The following is a 15,284-nucleotide window of genomic DNA, read 5'->3' as shown; positions in this document are numbered from 1 at the left end:
AGAGAAATCTGGGCATTTCTATCAGGCATCGCTTGATACACACCCTACAAAAGCAAATCACTGGGTGGGAAATGAAAATCAAGAAGGAAAAATATACATGTTTCTGATTATTCTACCCTAATGTTGTGTTCTGTCATTATGGCAGATTGCTTAATTGTGCCGCTGATTACTTTTCCTGAATTCTTCCTACAGCTGTAGTTTCTGCAGTGCCGTGGAAACACTAATTAGCGGGAGGAATGTTGCCTTAAATTTTAGTACAATATATACTTGTAAAAAAAAACTAGAATTCCTTGGCATTTGCTTACTTATTCCCTCTCTCTTGTTGATTTAACCCGTCTCACTCCCTGTTCATCTGTCCCCCTGCAAACCGTGCCTGGGCGAAGGTGGAGAGGTCGCAGGCAGACCCGTCCCGCCGCCGGCTAGAGACTGCTGTCATCCCAGGCGGCAGTTCGGATCAGCCCTTCCCACCCCACAAAATTCACCTTGTAGCACACTCCAAACGTGCATTCACCACGGGACGGGCTAGTCTTCGCGTGCGTTTGCTACCAGGAATTATCTATATGCTTTGCAATATGCAAAATAAGCTGCTGGTGTAGGAACATCTGCACGATGCTGTAATCTTACCGCACATTTAGACTCCACTTTCTTAATGATCCATCACGGGGGCTGATTTGATGTTGTTTAACTCTTGTTTCACTAAGCCGTGGCATGTGTTTGCCCTGCTTCTTCTGCAAGATATTCCTGCCATATATCCACTCACTAAGGAGAAATGCTTCTTAGTTTGTGTAAATTAATGCTTTGACTTTTTAAAATTATTATTTCTTTGTCCTTAAGTGCTGTTGGTTCAGCCAGCCTTCGTCTTCCTCCTCCTCTTCAGCCTCTCCCCAGCAGATCTAATGGGAAGAGTGCGGTGGCTCTTCACTCAGCAGCACGCACGGAGCCCTCTCAGCGGTTATTTTAAGAGGGGTCAGAGGGGATCCCAGTCTGACACTTCCATAAACCCACCGGTGTGGGACTGCTGATGGGGGGTCAGCAGCACACGGGTGCTGTTTGTAGGATTCACCCCTCTCTGAGGTGACTGAGCCGGTGACCCAATCTGGCACAGCACTTTTTCTGTTTCTCTTGCACGTTTAACCCTGGACTGAGCCAGCACCTTGGCTGTGACCTGGGACCAGCCGCCTCTGTCTAATCAGCATTTTAAGCCTCTGACAGAGGAGGTTTTTGCTCTGGCTGCTTGAGGCTACAGCTATTTCGTCAGCTCAGTTTGGGTTTGACTCCCCAGGAGCTCGCGCAGCCCACGCGCCCCGGTGCAGCCACCTCGCTTCCCAGGAAAGGAAACTCGGGTGGGATGAGAAACCTCCTCAGCGCCCGCGCTGCCCAGCTGACTCACGCCCGATGCCCGCGGCGCGGCCGCCCATCGCTGTGAAAGCTCGGTGGCTCAGCCGCCTTCCCCCGGGCAGCCCTGCCTGCGCCCCGAGACGCGAGCCAGCGACGGGTGTTTCGGTTCGCCAGCAGCACTGAAAAGTCGAGGCGAAGCAAAGCAAAAGCAGGTTGGGCTGAGCTGTTTAACAGATCGAAACCCGAGGTGAGGAGTGCAGCTCGGCTCAGCTTAGCAGCTGCAGTGGGTGAGAAGTGCCCAAAACTCACTGACCTGGAGTCTGACCATCTGAAAGCTGGGAAGGAGATCAGAAATCTGGGTACAGTCAAGGGCAGCTCATGAAGTCCAACCCTGAGGCTCAGAGCAAGTGTTTGGGGGGTGGAAGCTGCACAGTGACGCAGCTCTCTCGGAGGCAACGCATTCTGCACGTGCACAAAATCCGTTGGCTTCTTCCCGCGTATGTTTTTCCACCAACATATTGCTCCTGAAACACTGCTAGAACGACTTGAATAGTGCTGCACACCAGGACAGGACTTCAGGATGCGTCACTCCGACCGAAGCCGGCTCTACCGCTGGCACGGTGTGTAAGCAGAAACCCTGGCATCTCCTGGGCTTCCTACATGCTCTTAAAAAGACCAGACAGCACGTGCACGGCCCGGCTTGTGATGCTGGAGGCACTGGACTTGCTTTGAGCCTGCCGGGGAAGAGCTGGTGCATGCTTAGTGGGCGAGGTCAGCGTCTCTGGACATCTGGCAGCTCCCAACGGGCTGCCAGACATTGGGAAGGCTCAGACAAACACACAAAAGCCTCCAAATCTGCCTGTACACAACGTTCAGGTGGAAAATATCTGGGGAAACCTGCAGGTATGGTAACCCTCCACTCTGCAGCCTGCCTTGCTTTAGCCACAACTGAAATGGAGCCAGCTCTGGGATGGGCTTGGACACCTGCGGTGCCGGGAGCTGTGCTGGGCTGTGGTGGGAGACAGGAGCCACGTGAGCCCAACGTTGTGGACCGGCCAAACGTTGCTTTTGCGATACAAACCTCAGCAGCCCCCGTGCTGCGCATGTCTGGCCGTGCTGCTGGAGCAAAGCGAGCACAAAAGCACAGCAATGCCCGGCATTAGCGTTGTGCTAGCTCCTGCTCGTTAGAAATGCTCCCACCGAGTCCTGCTTCAGAGCCTGGGCTTGTCTGGGGCTTGGGTTTTTGGAGAGAACATCCCTGGACAAGCTGCACAGCACATCCAGGTCAAGCAGTACCTGAGACATCCCTCTGCATCACATCTGGGGAAGATGAGGTGGCCCGAGGCTTGGGGTTTCCTGGAGTCAAATTAGGACCTTTAGTCCTCAGCCCACTCCACAGTCAGGTTCGTTAAGGTATTTAGGAACAAGAACCTCATTGAACAACTAAATCCCATTGATTTCACTGGACCTCTGGTCATAGGGAGCAATCCCTACCTGAAAGGGCTTGCAGGTGAAGAGCAGGAGTGACAGATTGTTAAAAACCAAGCACACATACAGCACATCATTAAAAACCAACAGCAGATACATGTCCTCTAGGAGAAAAGCCATTTTTTCTGCCTATTCCTGGTAAGTACAGGAAGAGGTTTCATGGTCACCATAAGTATTAGGATTGAATAATGTTTGGCTATATTAATCTGAAGTGCACAGCAGGGAATAAGGTAATTTTTCCATCCTTCTGATTATATGTAAAAATTTTATATGAGCTTTTTTGCGGATTTGATTGCAGCAACTTGGGATGTTTCCCAATTTGCTCCTCTCCCAGGACAGTTCTTCTGGCTCAGCTGCTAGCGAGCCCTGGTGGAACACACGGCATTAAATATTTGTTGCTTTGACATTTTGAACAACCTAGAGAGAGGAGGTCACACTCTCGTGGCCCGTGGCCCGTGGGCAGTGGCTGCGTTGTCTCGGAGGCCCTCCTTGAATATCTGCTGCGGCCGAGCAGCGAGGAGCGAGCTGGTCCTGTGGCACCGTCTCGGCTCCCAGGCACGCTCGCGCAGACACAGGTCCACGCTGTCCTGCCCTGGCACTCTCCCGGTGACACCGCCTTGCAGATGGGTGAAGGCAATGGCATGTTGGCTAAGAATGGCCTCACCCACCCTCTGAATGGCAGCGCCTGTAAGTCACTGTGTCACTTCAAGCCTGTATTTCCTTATCAGAGGAGATGCTGCAAAGTACTTGAAAATAATGCTGGCTGCTGTGAACTGCGGTGCCCGATCAATGAGGGACACGACAGTCAATTACCCTTCCACTCTCTGATTGTCCCCAGCAATCAGCCCGGATCAATACCTTCAATCTCGATTGATAGCAGATATCAAATCTGAAATAATATGTTTCGTTGTTTTGGAAGTACTATCACGTTGTGTACAGGCGGCCCATTTAACCATTCACTTAACACCCTTCTGGTCCAGCCTGGCCAGGCGATGTGATGTCCCCATGGCTCGGGCGCGTCCTTGCAGCCCACCAGCAGTTCCGCCTGCGCGGAGGGGACCGCGTCGCCTTGCTCCAGGGCGTCTTCACCGCAGAAATAGCTACCTGAGAGAGGCTGTGTAGGAAAATGAGGAAAAAAAGAAAAATTTAGGCCACTGCTGTGGGGCAAAAGCATGAAAATTAGGAGGGGAACTCAGGCATTGAAGCATGGAAGGTCATTCACAAGGCGCTGCTCTGCAGCAATGCTGTGCGAGTGGGGCAGCTCTGGCAGGGCCACCACAGCCCTTGCTGTTGTCCCAGGCAGGTGGCTTCTCCGTCCCCTGCCACCCCTCGTGTCACCCAGTCCCCGTTCAAGCAGTGACGGCCTCTTGGTGCGGCACTGCGGGAGGGAGGGTGCTGGAGGAGCCGGAGGTTGCTCCTGCCTTGGTTTCGGGAGACTTAGCAAAGCTTCCAAATATTTGAAGAAGCACCGTGCCAGGAGCTCTTTCAGAGTTTCCTTTAAACATGCCAGTTCGCACAGGCTTTTGTAATTGAGGAGGATCATTTACATTTGTAATGGTTTAAACAAAAAAACATACACACCGATGCGGGTGTGATGAGCCAGGGCCCTGCTGCGGCGGCGGTGGCAGGGGACAAGACTGACAGGGATGGAAACAGTCTGGAGCAGGGGACACCTTCTCTGCACCCCCACCTTCCCATCCCAGAGCCCTGTGGGCTTTGATTTTGGTGTCTGCCATGCATCCCTGAAACCACGGGCTGTGTGGCATCCCCCTGCCATTGGCACCCATGGATGCCTGGGCCCCCCCACCATGCCAGACCTATCATCTCGGTGGCCCTTCAGCACCGGTCCTTTGTACGGTGGTATGAGCTCCTCCATGGGATGGCCATGGTGGCCAGAAAGCTTCATGCTGACTTCTGGAGCGCTGCCGCCAGGTACCTGCAGGCAGCTCGGCTGTGAAACCAAAGGTCTCTTGTGTGCAGCAATTGCTCCCCAGGGGTGAATCCCAACCCCATGGCTCACCACCGTGGTGCTGCCAGCTCCCACTGGCTTCTTTAAAGCACCGTGTCCCAGGGTCAGACAGCCAAGGCTCTTGGCTTCTCCTGAAAAGGAGTTGGGGAGGGGTGGTGAAAACAGGAGGGCTACCTGCTGCATCCTTGGAGTCACAGAGCAAAAGCTGGAAAAATGTGAACTCAGGAGCTCACGATGTGGACAGGCAAAAATCCACTCTCTTAAAAACGATTTACTGTCGGGGTTGGCTGTAACCCCAGGTCTGAGCGGTGGGTCCCCTCACCCTCAGGTGACACCCTCAGCTCCCTGCAGCATCAGGAAGCCCCACCAGGCATCTCAGGACACACTGCGTGAGCAAACGCCGTGAGCCCAAGCCAGGACCGTGGCTGGCTGCCTGTGTGGAAAGGAGTGGAGAAATACGCACTTAATCCATTCACCAGAGGGGCTGGGAACGGCACAGATCCAGCACATCCTGGGGAAGACCAGGCTGGGTGATGCTGCTCACAGCCACGTGAGTAGGAGGTCCTCCTGATACACCTTCGGCTTCTCCCACCCTGCCCCTCACAATTCCAAAATAAAAACATCCAAGGCAAGCAACATCCAGGGAGATTCAGACGCCTCGGGATGTTCCCTCAGCCCTTGCAGCCCCAGCTCCTGTCCTTGCAGCACCCTGCCCTGCTCTGATCTGGACACCGGACGCAGGCTACCATCTTTAGAGGCCAACCTAATGAAATAGATCCTGATTAGCTGACCGTGAGTTACTTCTTTTCAGTGTCCGTGTGCAACGGAGGCAGGAGCACAGCCGAAAGATAATGGAGATAAAGCATTAGCCCTGTGATCGCAGCATGGCCGGGAGCCAAGGCGCTCCCTTTTTAATCCACAATACTTGTTATAAGATTGAATATCCATTTGGGGGCAGAATTCACCCACTTTCCTCTGCCTGCTCCCCTCTGAAAGCATTGTAATGCTTTACTTATTGGCATTTTATTTTGATGAATAGGCTGCAATCGGTGCAAAAATATCCTGAATGGCATTAGGAGGCTCAGCCATGTGACCATTGGCCCATTTGCGCTAAGTACCATCAGTCAAAATTCATATTACTTAGAGGATGCTTAAGCCAGCGCATTTTCCTAACAGGGACGGTCCTCTGAGGGTAGCACTCAGCATTGCTGGGGGCTTCTTTGAAGTAGCACAAAGGGTAATTATTCCCCAAAGTCCTATTTAAAAAACACCCTTAAAAACTAAGGTTTGTGCCTTTGGAGAAAAAAAAAAAAAGGGCCCAACTCTCCTGCCTGTGTGGTAGCCGGCAGCTGGTGAGAGCTGTCGCTGGAGGGGCCGGCGCAGCGCTGGCTGCTGGGCTGGGCTCCGAGTCCTTTCTCTGCTCCTTGTCTGGTCCGAGGTGCAGGTATTGGGGGGTAAAAGAAGGGAAGAAAAAGGGCCCTTGGAAAATTGTGGATCAAGTACAAGAGGCTGCTTTTATTTGTTGTATTTTATGTAGCGGGTAGGGATAACACAGACCACGGTGCCTGGGAAAAGCAGACCTCAATCAACAGTCGCAGCAACGAAGTCTCTGAGCTCAGGTGGGTTTGCGTGACGTACAGCCACGTACAGGTACTTTCTTCCCCATGAGGGTGGTGAAACACTGGCCCAGGTTGCCCAGAGAAGCTGTGGCTGCCCCCTCCCTGGCAGTGCTCAAGGCTAGCTTGGATGGAGCTCTGAGCAACCTGGTCTGGTGGAAGATGTCCCTGCTCATGGCAGGGGGGTTGGTTGGAAGGTCCCTTCCAACCCAAACCATTCTATGATTCTATGAAATATCTTCCCTGCTGACAAGCTGGCCCCAGCACTGGGCTGCCCCTTACCAAAGCCTTTTTCTGAACGGGAGCCCAGGCAAACGCAGGTCCCTGGGGCTGTCTGCACGAGCACCCCTCAGCAGGTGCTCTGGGGTGCACATTGCTGTGCCATGCGAGGTGGAGGGGTCTGCCCAGCACCACGGAGCGGGTGGCAGCCAGGGAGATGCTGAAGTTGTAACCACATTAAGAAAAACACTCAGGCAACACGGCCGGCTGCCCGCAGCCCTGCCCGCACCCTGGCACCGCAGCAGGTTGATTAACACCACCAGCTAACGAAGGTGGTTTAACACAGCAGCAAGGAAAAGTCCCGCTGCTGACCCCAGTCACCAATCCCTCCTCACGCCGCGGGGCAGGAAAAGGGCATCACCACCCCCAGCCCACTCCCATGTGCGGGTTTTGCCGGTTTCTTCCAGCGTTGCTCCTGACCTTGTCAGCGCCGCAGGGAAGCCGTGGAGACATGGCCCACTCTCACTCTCCGGCTGCAGAAACGCGGTTGACGTGCCGTTGTTTACTTTGCAAAGAGTTAGACCCAGCCAAGGCCCCGGCTGAGCACCAAAAAAGCCTATTTATAGGTGGGGAGAAGAAGGGGAAAGGCAGCTGTTTGGTTCAGCTCAAGAGACGTAATAAGCTTCCCACAGTATATAGAGGCTCCCTCCATGGTTAGGATTTCTAATAACAATTAATTAGAAATTGTGGCATGCTCCGCCCTATGCTTTCTGTCCGGCTTTGGGCAAAATGGTTGGCAAAAGTTTTTTTTTCCAAGAGCACTTAATTTACAGCATCAGAGACATCACCGACACGACGGAACTTTGCTAAAGACGTGCCACGTGGCTTTTTGAGGAGGATGCTGATCCTGGCGTGGACACCAAGTGCTTTTCCCACTCGCTACCAGGGGCGCAGAGCCCCGCGAAGGCACCCTGTCCCGGTGGCACAGCCAGCCCCCTCCTTGGCTGCGATCTGCCCAGCCACGACAGCTTCTCCTCCGTTCCTGCAGCCCGTTTGAGGCTTTGTGCGCGCTCAGCGAAAGGCAGAAGTGCCCAAGTCTAGTAGAAAGTTGTACCAGGACTATTTTTAACGTGCAGCTATGCTCAGGAACCCCCCACAAATCAAAGACTTTCCGAATTTGCCAGCAACGGTTAAAGAAAATCCATTTCCTTGCTGCTGTTCGTAATTTAGGTAGCCTCCCCGCTCTTCTTCGCGCTGTTTATACATGAATTCCTACAGAATTATGCGCTCTGTGTAAGCAGGAAAAGTCCAGTCCAGACAGGGCTCGGCGACAGCTCGCCCTGACTCACAGCAGAGCTCTCCTCGCCCCGCACCCCGCCGGCAGCGGGCTGGGTGCTGCCCCGCGCCCCGGCGGGGTGCCAGCCGCCGCCTCCATCCCTGATGCTGCAGTGCCATCTCACGGCAGCTCCAGGGCCGGCCCTGCGCGGGGGATCCCGCGCTTTCCAACCCTTTGCAGGTATTCTCTCCTTTAGCTGTTGAGGGTTTAGATTTATAAAACCCCTGGAAAAAAAAAAAAAATTAAAAAGTCCAACGATTAAATAATTTTTCAGCTACCAAAAGCTCCATGTCCAAAACTTAAGAGCCTTCAAAGGCAGCTCCCAAGCAGCAAAGAGATAATTTATTTTCCTAGAAGATGATCAGTTTTCCAGTCCAGACTGCTGCTATATAAACGGTAACGCTACACAAACATGTGTCTTCCATATTACGTCTCCAATGGCTCTTTTATTTCAGCAAAGAGGAAAAAAAAAAAAGATGATAAAACCCATACTTAAATCTGGAAGCCATCGCAGGGTTCGAACAGTAAAACTATTGCAAATGTTGAATTTCCACTCCCACCTCCTCACGGCGCTGAGAAGTTTCCAGCAGTGAAAGCCCGGGGGGTACCAAACGCCGAGGGCAACCCCTGCTCCATCCGGCACCCTTGGGTGCACGCGGGAGCACCTCCGTCCGGGACGGCTCCTTCGCTGAAGAGAAGCAGAACGCGCAGACACCAAAACCAGACTCTGCGCTCTGTCCTGGGGCGTGCGGGCAGGCTGATTCGGTGTGCCGGGAAAGCCACGCTTTCAAAAGACCTTTTCTTCAAGGCTTCAGCCCATCCTGTGCTCGCAGGAGGATCAGCGGGAGACCTCATCCCGAAGATTAAGGTCTGGATGCGAGCGGTGGAGGGAAGCTCTCTGCTCCTTGAAGCAGCAGCAGGAACAGCACCGGCTTGGAGGGGATTCTGCTTTAGCAGGCAAAACGCAGGAAAATCAGATGTTCTTTCCAACCAGCTCAGGACCCCCACCGCAAAGGCCAACACCGGGGTGGGAGATGGGCTGTCAGCACCGCGGAGGGGCTGCTGCTCCCCACCCCAGAGCCAGGCCAACAGGACCCTCCTCGGAAAAACCCAGGGTCCACATCTGATGAACACAACGAGGGAAAATAACCAGAGAGGTGCAGCAGCCTGCCCTGCCCTCAGAGCTCCCCATCAGGTATTTTCCACGCTGCAGAGGAAGGGTTCAGCTCCCAGGGCCACATCCATCCCTCTGGTTTGGGTTTGACTCTCTCAAGACTGGGGGTCCAGTAGGATTTGGATGTTCAAAACAAGCTGAGAGGTTTGCAGCCAACTTCAGAAACAGGCAGAGGAGGGAGAGAGGGGTGCTCAGGGGGATGAAGGCTGCGAGCAGCTAGGAAGGGTGAAAAGGGACCAGGAGGGATGGAGGGGAGGGCAACAGGGAAGCTCACATCACCTTTTGTCACTGGCTTGACTCTAGAGGGAGAAACCTCTTGCTGACTGCCTCCGAAAACACGGAGAGGGGGCTGCCCCGGGCTCCGTCGGTCGGGTGTCCCGCTGGGAGAGGCGCGGGGAGAGTCACCCCGTGACCCCCTGCCACCCAGCCGCAGCGAGAGGGAGGGGATCCCGGACGCAGCCAGCGGAGCGGCGCAGCTGCAGGGCGTGGGGACCAACTGAGGAGCTGGCTGGGAAACACCGAAAGCAAACAAAACAAAACAAGAATCTTCAAAAAATTATCCCAGTGAAAAAAAAAAAAAAAGCCAGCAAGCTTTCTGTGCGGACCGTGCCTGCACCGCACATCGCCGGATCGTTTTGCTTTTTACCTGGCAGGCCACCTTCTGTTTTACAGACAAATCTGATTTTTAAAGGTTGCTAAGAGCCAGCGGTGCTAATGCATTTGGGTCAGGATTTTCCTACTCCAAAACCACCGTTTCGTGACCAAAAGACACTCAGGAAAAAAAAATCCCTTCTACTTTAGATTGCATTTATGGCGTGATCCCCCCCCGCCTCTGCCGGGGGAGGCAGGGGAGGGCGGCGGGAGGCAGGGATGCAGGGTGCCAGGCTGGATGAGGCTTCCCCGGAGCGACAGGAGGCCGCGCGATGCGGTCACCAGCCCGGGAGAGCACAGCGTTGCACAGGTTTACGCGCACCATCCATCACTGGCTGCCCGACTTGTTTTCTCTTCACACACTTGTATGGAAATGTGACCACAAAACGTTCCTAGGAACTGTTCTCTGATGTGTAAATATAGCGTTACATGACTTCTCTAGGAAAGAATCCTCACTATTTTATACAAATTGTCTTGTGTGTTTATTACACAGAATCGTGATCCAAAAAGAAGGGGATTCATCCCACGCCTGTTCATAACACTGCTCTCCCTTACGCGTTATGGGCTGGAACATACTCCAGGCCCCCTTGCATGATGTATGATACCTGCCTCGCTCTTCGCTTCCAGCCTGCTCCGATTTGCTTATTTATGGAGCCTCCGTGCGCTGACAGAAACCCTTCTCTCCCAGTTTCTCCGGGAGACGGCACATCGTGGGCACTGGGCTGGCAAGGGACAGTTTGGAACAGTAAGAGTTGAAACTCTGCTCCTGGCCTCGCCACTGTGCAAAGACACCCCGGGACCGCTCCAGAACCGCTGCCCTTCCCACCGGCACTCTTCCCAACAGCTGGTAGTTTCTCCGTCACATTTTAAGCATTGAGCCAGCAGCATGGCCTGGCTGCCAAGAAGGCCAATGGGATCCTGGGGTGCATTAGGAGGACTGTGGCCAGCAGGTCGAGGGAGGTTCTCCTTCCCCTCTGCTCTGCCCTGGTGAGGCCCCATCTGGAGTGCTGTGTCCAGTTCTGGGCTCCCCAGTTCAAGAAAGATGAAGAGCTACTGGAGAGAGTCCAGCAGAGGGCTACGAGGATGGTGAGGGGACTGGAGCATCTCTGCTACGAGGGGAGGCTGAGGGAGCTGGGCTTGTTCAGCCTGGAGAAGAGAAGGCTGCGAGGGGACCTTAGAAATGCCCATAAATATCTGAAGGGTGGGTGTCAGGAGGACGGGGCCAGACTCTGTTCAGTGGTGCCCAGTGACAGGACAAGGGGCAATGGGCACAACCTGAAGCACACGAAGTTCCAGCTGAACGTGAGGAAGAACTTCTTCCCTGTGAGGGTGACAGAGCCCTGGCCCAGGCTGCCCAGGGAGGTTGTGGAGTCTCCTTCTCTGGAGATATTCCAGACCTGCCTGGACAAGGTCCTGTGCAGCCTGCTCTGGGTGACCCTGCTTGGGCAGAGGGATGGGCTGGGTGACCCACAGAGGTCCCTTCCAACCCCGACCATTCTGTGATTCTGTAAGCCGCTTCTCCTGCTCCATGGCTCAGAGCAGAGCCCCGGGCTGGAAGCAGGGCCACGCGGGTACACGGATGCTCGCTCTGGGGGTGCCATGCCCGAGAGGTGCGAGCGGGATGTCTCCTGCTGCCTTTAGCTTGGCTGGCTCAGCCAGCCCTTTCCACTGCCCGCGCACAGCCCCGGGGAGAGCAGAAGGAAACAACGCACGGGCCAGCCAAGCCGAACCCCAGCAGGTTGAACGCTGCAGCACGGCTTCTCAGGGATGACACACGCACACGAGGCAAGGCCTCCTGGCACGGGAGCGTCTCGCAGAGCCCTGTGCTCACCCTGCAGCTGCAAACACCAGCTCCCGAGCCCAGGCTCCAGCACACGCTGCCCCCCTCGCGGTGACGAGGGTCTTGGGTGGGAGGGAGGTGCTGGGGCGGGAAGTCCTGGTGCGGAGCGCAGCCCCCCTTCCCAGGCAGCGCCATGCGTGCGGCTTTGGAAATAATCCAGTCTTCATTAGCTTGTCAAATTAGGAAACTGAGAGCTGTCAAAGTGTAGCAAAGATTGGAGGTGGCTTTTACAGCAAGCCGTGGGATCTCCCACTGTTTGTCTAATCTAATTCCTCGTCGTCGTTGTCCTAAGAGAATCCTTACAAGAGCGTAGCAGAGTAGAAGTAGAGAGACGAAGACACGAGCGGTTTCCAGCTGAAAGCACCTCTCTTCCGTGTGCGGGTGCAGATGAGAGGGTTTGTATAAGCTGCTGGCGATCAGTAATTTTCCTCTGTCAGTCATATTTTGGTTTTAAGACAACTCTTAAGCTTCATCCCCTCTGGTCAATCCTATCACAGGAAGAATATAAAAAGTGGTTTCTTTTACACTCCCATCAACTGGAAAAGACAGAGCATTGACTGAGCCCCTTCTGACCTGCGGAGCTTTTGTGTTCCTCGCTCCGAAGCATTAAGCTATAGTTAATTATTGCCAAGGACAGTGTGCCAACCTGCCACGCTAAAATAAAAGCGCGCAGAAGAGCGAGCAAAGCACGCAGCATGAAATGGTTTTAAGTTGAAGACGCTTTGATGCGCTTCTCCGCAGCACTCGGGCGGCATTGTGGAGGCACATCACACGATGTAAAAGCTCCTTCTCTGCTCCCTCCTGCTCTTTCTCCAACACTGCTCTCCAAATCAAAACTCCACAAGCATCTCCACAGGGCAAATAAGCCACAGACCAAAATAATCCATTCTGGTATTGTCTCTTATTTCCACAACCACTTTGTAAAGGCAGTTTTAAAAAAAAGCAACAGTACAAAGTGAGGGAGCCCAGCAGAGAGAAGTCTTCATGCGCAACCCCAGCCTGCTTCAGTGCACGCGAATGGGGCGAGCGCCCGGTGAGGAAACCCCACGTGCTTCGTGTGATCTTTTCAACAGACGTAGCTCAGAGGGGAGGGACACGCTGCTACTCGTGGAGTAACCGTGGTGGAAACACTCCTCCCCGCGGAGGGGGCACGACCGGGTCGTGCGAAGGCACGGTGGCTGAGCTGGCAGCCCCAGCACTGCTGCCGTGGCAGGAGGGCAGAGGGTTTATTCTCTGATGGCAAACACCCCTGTCCTCCAGCGCGGGCTTTTAAGAAAGCAGCACCAGAGAGTCTTCTGAAAAAGTGAGAAGTGGGACATCTCAAGCTCCTGCAGCTGAGATGAAGCCCTGGAGGAACCAGCTGCTGCAACAGCAGAGGAGGAACAAGCTATCCAACAACAGCAGCAAAACCACATAAATTAGAGTCAACACCATATTTGCTGGAGAAAGAAAAGTTAAAATCATGCCAGTAACTGGTTGGGCATCGGCTTTTGAGGCTAAGTTACCATCCCTTGCCTGCTAATTGTCATGTTTTCCAAAGATGTCATCAACTTCAACAAACTCCTATTTAATTACCAGAGCAGGACATTGTTAATTAGCCAGCCCTTCATCCCTGTTAAGTGCAATTCCCAACTAATCCCTCCAGCAGCAGTTGTCTCGCAGCCTGGGGAGCCGCAGAGACCTATCAGAGATGCCCCCAAACTCATAGGGAGCGACCAGAGCTTGGTCCTTGCCTGCTGCCAGAAGCTGTCTTCAGCCCTGGGAAGGTGCAAACCAGCACAAGAACAGTAATACTCAGAATTAAAAAGCTCTTCCTCTTACCATCTCTCAGCTGTCCCTCCTGGCTCCATTTATCCCCGTGGCTTCAGCCATAGCCCAGCCAGTGACTCTTCCCCAGGGCTGGTGCTCCCACTGCATCCCCGTATGAGAGGCCAGCAGCTCTCCTTCCGCCAGCTCACCACCATCCTCCCCTTACCACCACAGAACATCAAATCTTTTCCCAGGAAGATGCTGCAAGCACCTTTTACAAGCTGCTACAAGCATTGCTAAAGCCAGCCCAAGATCCCCTCCCCCCCCTTCTCTTCTCACCTGGCTTCCCAGGACAGAGGGTAAAATGATCCCCATGCGACAGCACCTCCACACCCAGCAGACCTGGTTGGCAGGACAGGTGTATCAAGGCTATGAAGTTCCTACAAAATTCATAAAAATAGCCTGGCTAAAGGAGACAAGCACTCCAGGTACGTGAAAGGCTTCAGTATGACCTTCTGCCCCAGCAGACACCAGATAAAGCCCAAGGGCACTGTCCCAGCGTGGGCAGGTGTCAGCCAAGGCTCGTTACCACCCCAAGAGGGAAGCAGGTTTCTTTAATTCAGCTAATGCAGTAATCTGGAGTTTCTTTGCTGTCTGTCTCCATGGAAGTTAAACGTTTCAATTTTATGTTGAAATGCCAGCAGAAATTCATTTTGAGAGGAAGTTGCAGGCTCTTTTTTGATATCCATTTAAACAATTTAGATGATCTTGAAGTAGTGTGGGGTTCATTTAATCAAGTTCAATAAAGCCAATCTCCGGGTGAAAATAATAAGTATTTAAAATACTAAAAGAATTAACTGTTCAACAGCATCTGGTATAAATACATCTGTGCTCTGGAGATCAGTAAGGAGGAACAGACCGTTCAAAAATTCTACAAAGTCTTTAAATTAGTGGTTGCAAAATTCCAATACGCAGTCTGTCCTGTTCCTGTAAACTTGCGTTACCTATTTTGCTTCCAGGCCAGTTCTGGATTGTGGCATACGATGTGCTGAATTTTAGTCAGAAGATATCCATCAACCCAGCTTCTCAGTCATAGTAACGATTAGCATCAGAATAAAGCCCTACAGAAAAATCCCTAATTTATAGACTAGGGATTTAGAACAATGAAAAATTGACATTTCACAATGTGGACTGTGGCAGTCAACGTGCAGCTACACTGTCCTATGGCTAAGATAAAGTCTCTCTCCACCTCTATCCAATGCTCAAGCAGAGAGGTCTTTAATATAGAAGTGCCATGCAAGGCAACTACATAAAAATAATTTCCTTCAACAGGGTGAATAAAGGAATATCTCAAATTAGCAAATTCCAGTGACATCAGCAGATTGGTGACTTCTGCCAGCAGATCCGACGCTGCTGAAGTCAACGTCTGTGCTCAAAACAAATCTGGAGCAGAGGGGAGAGGCTCTGGCTTGTTTCCAAAAGTAAAGTAAGCAGAGGCTGAGGTCTGGGATTAATTCCCCATTAATGGGGGAATGGTATTGGGTACGGGATTAATTCCCCATTAATATTCCAGTCACATTTCCTCCAAACACAGGGAAGTATTTCAAGTGAGAAATCTTGCTCATCGAGCTGTTGAAAGCTTTTTTGGCTGGCACGTCACCGGCAGCTGTGTCTCCAGGCCTCCCTCCGCCCGGTCCCTGGAAAAGAGGGAACCCCACTCCTTCCAGATAAAAGCAAAGGTCACGGCAACAAGTTCATTTCACCTTGCAGGGAAAGCACCTTCCTACATTCCCTTATTTCTCAAGGAGGCTGCGTATCTCTGCACAGGACTCGATGGGCGACGATGTACCTACAACAGAAACTACACTGAGTTTCAGCACTGTTTGTAGTTAAATATAGAATTA

This window comes from Opisthocomus hoazin, chromosome 11, assembly GCF_030867145.1.
Source record: "Opisthocomus hoazin isolate bOpiHoa1 chromosome 11, bOpiHoa1.hap1, whole genome shotgun sequence".
NCBI lineage: Eukaryota > Metazoa > Chordata > Aves > Opisthocomiformes > Opisthocomidae > Opisthocomus > Opisthocomus hoazin.
The sequence above is the reverse complement of the archived record's forward strand: the minus strand, read 5'-3'. Positions refer to the sequence as shown.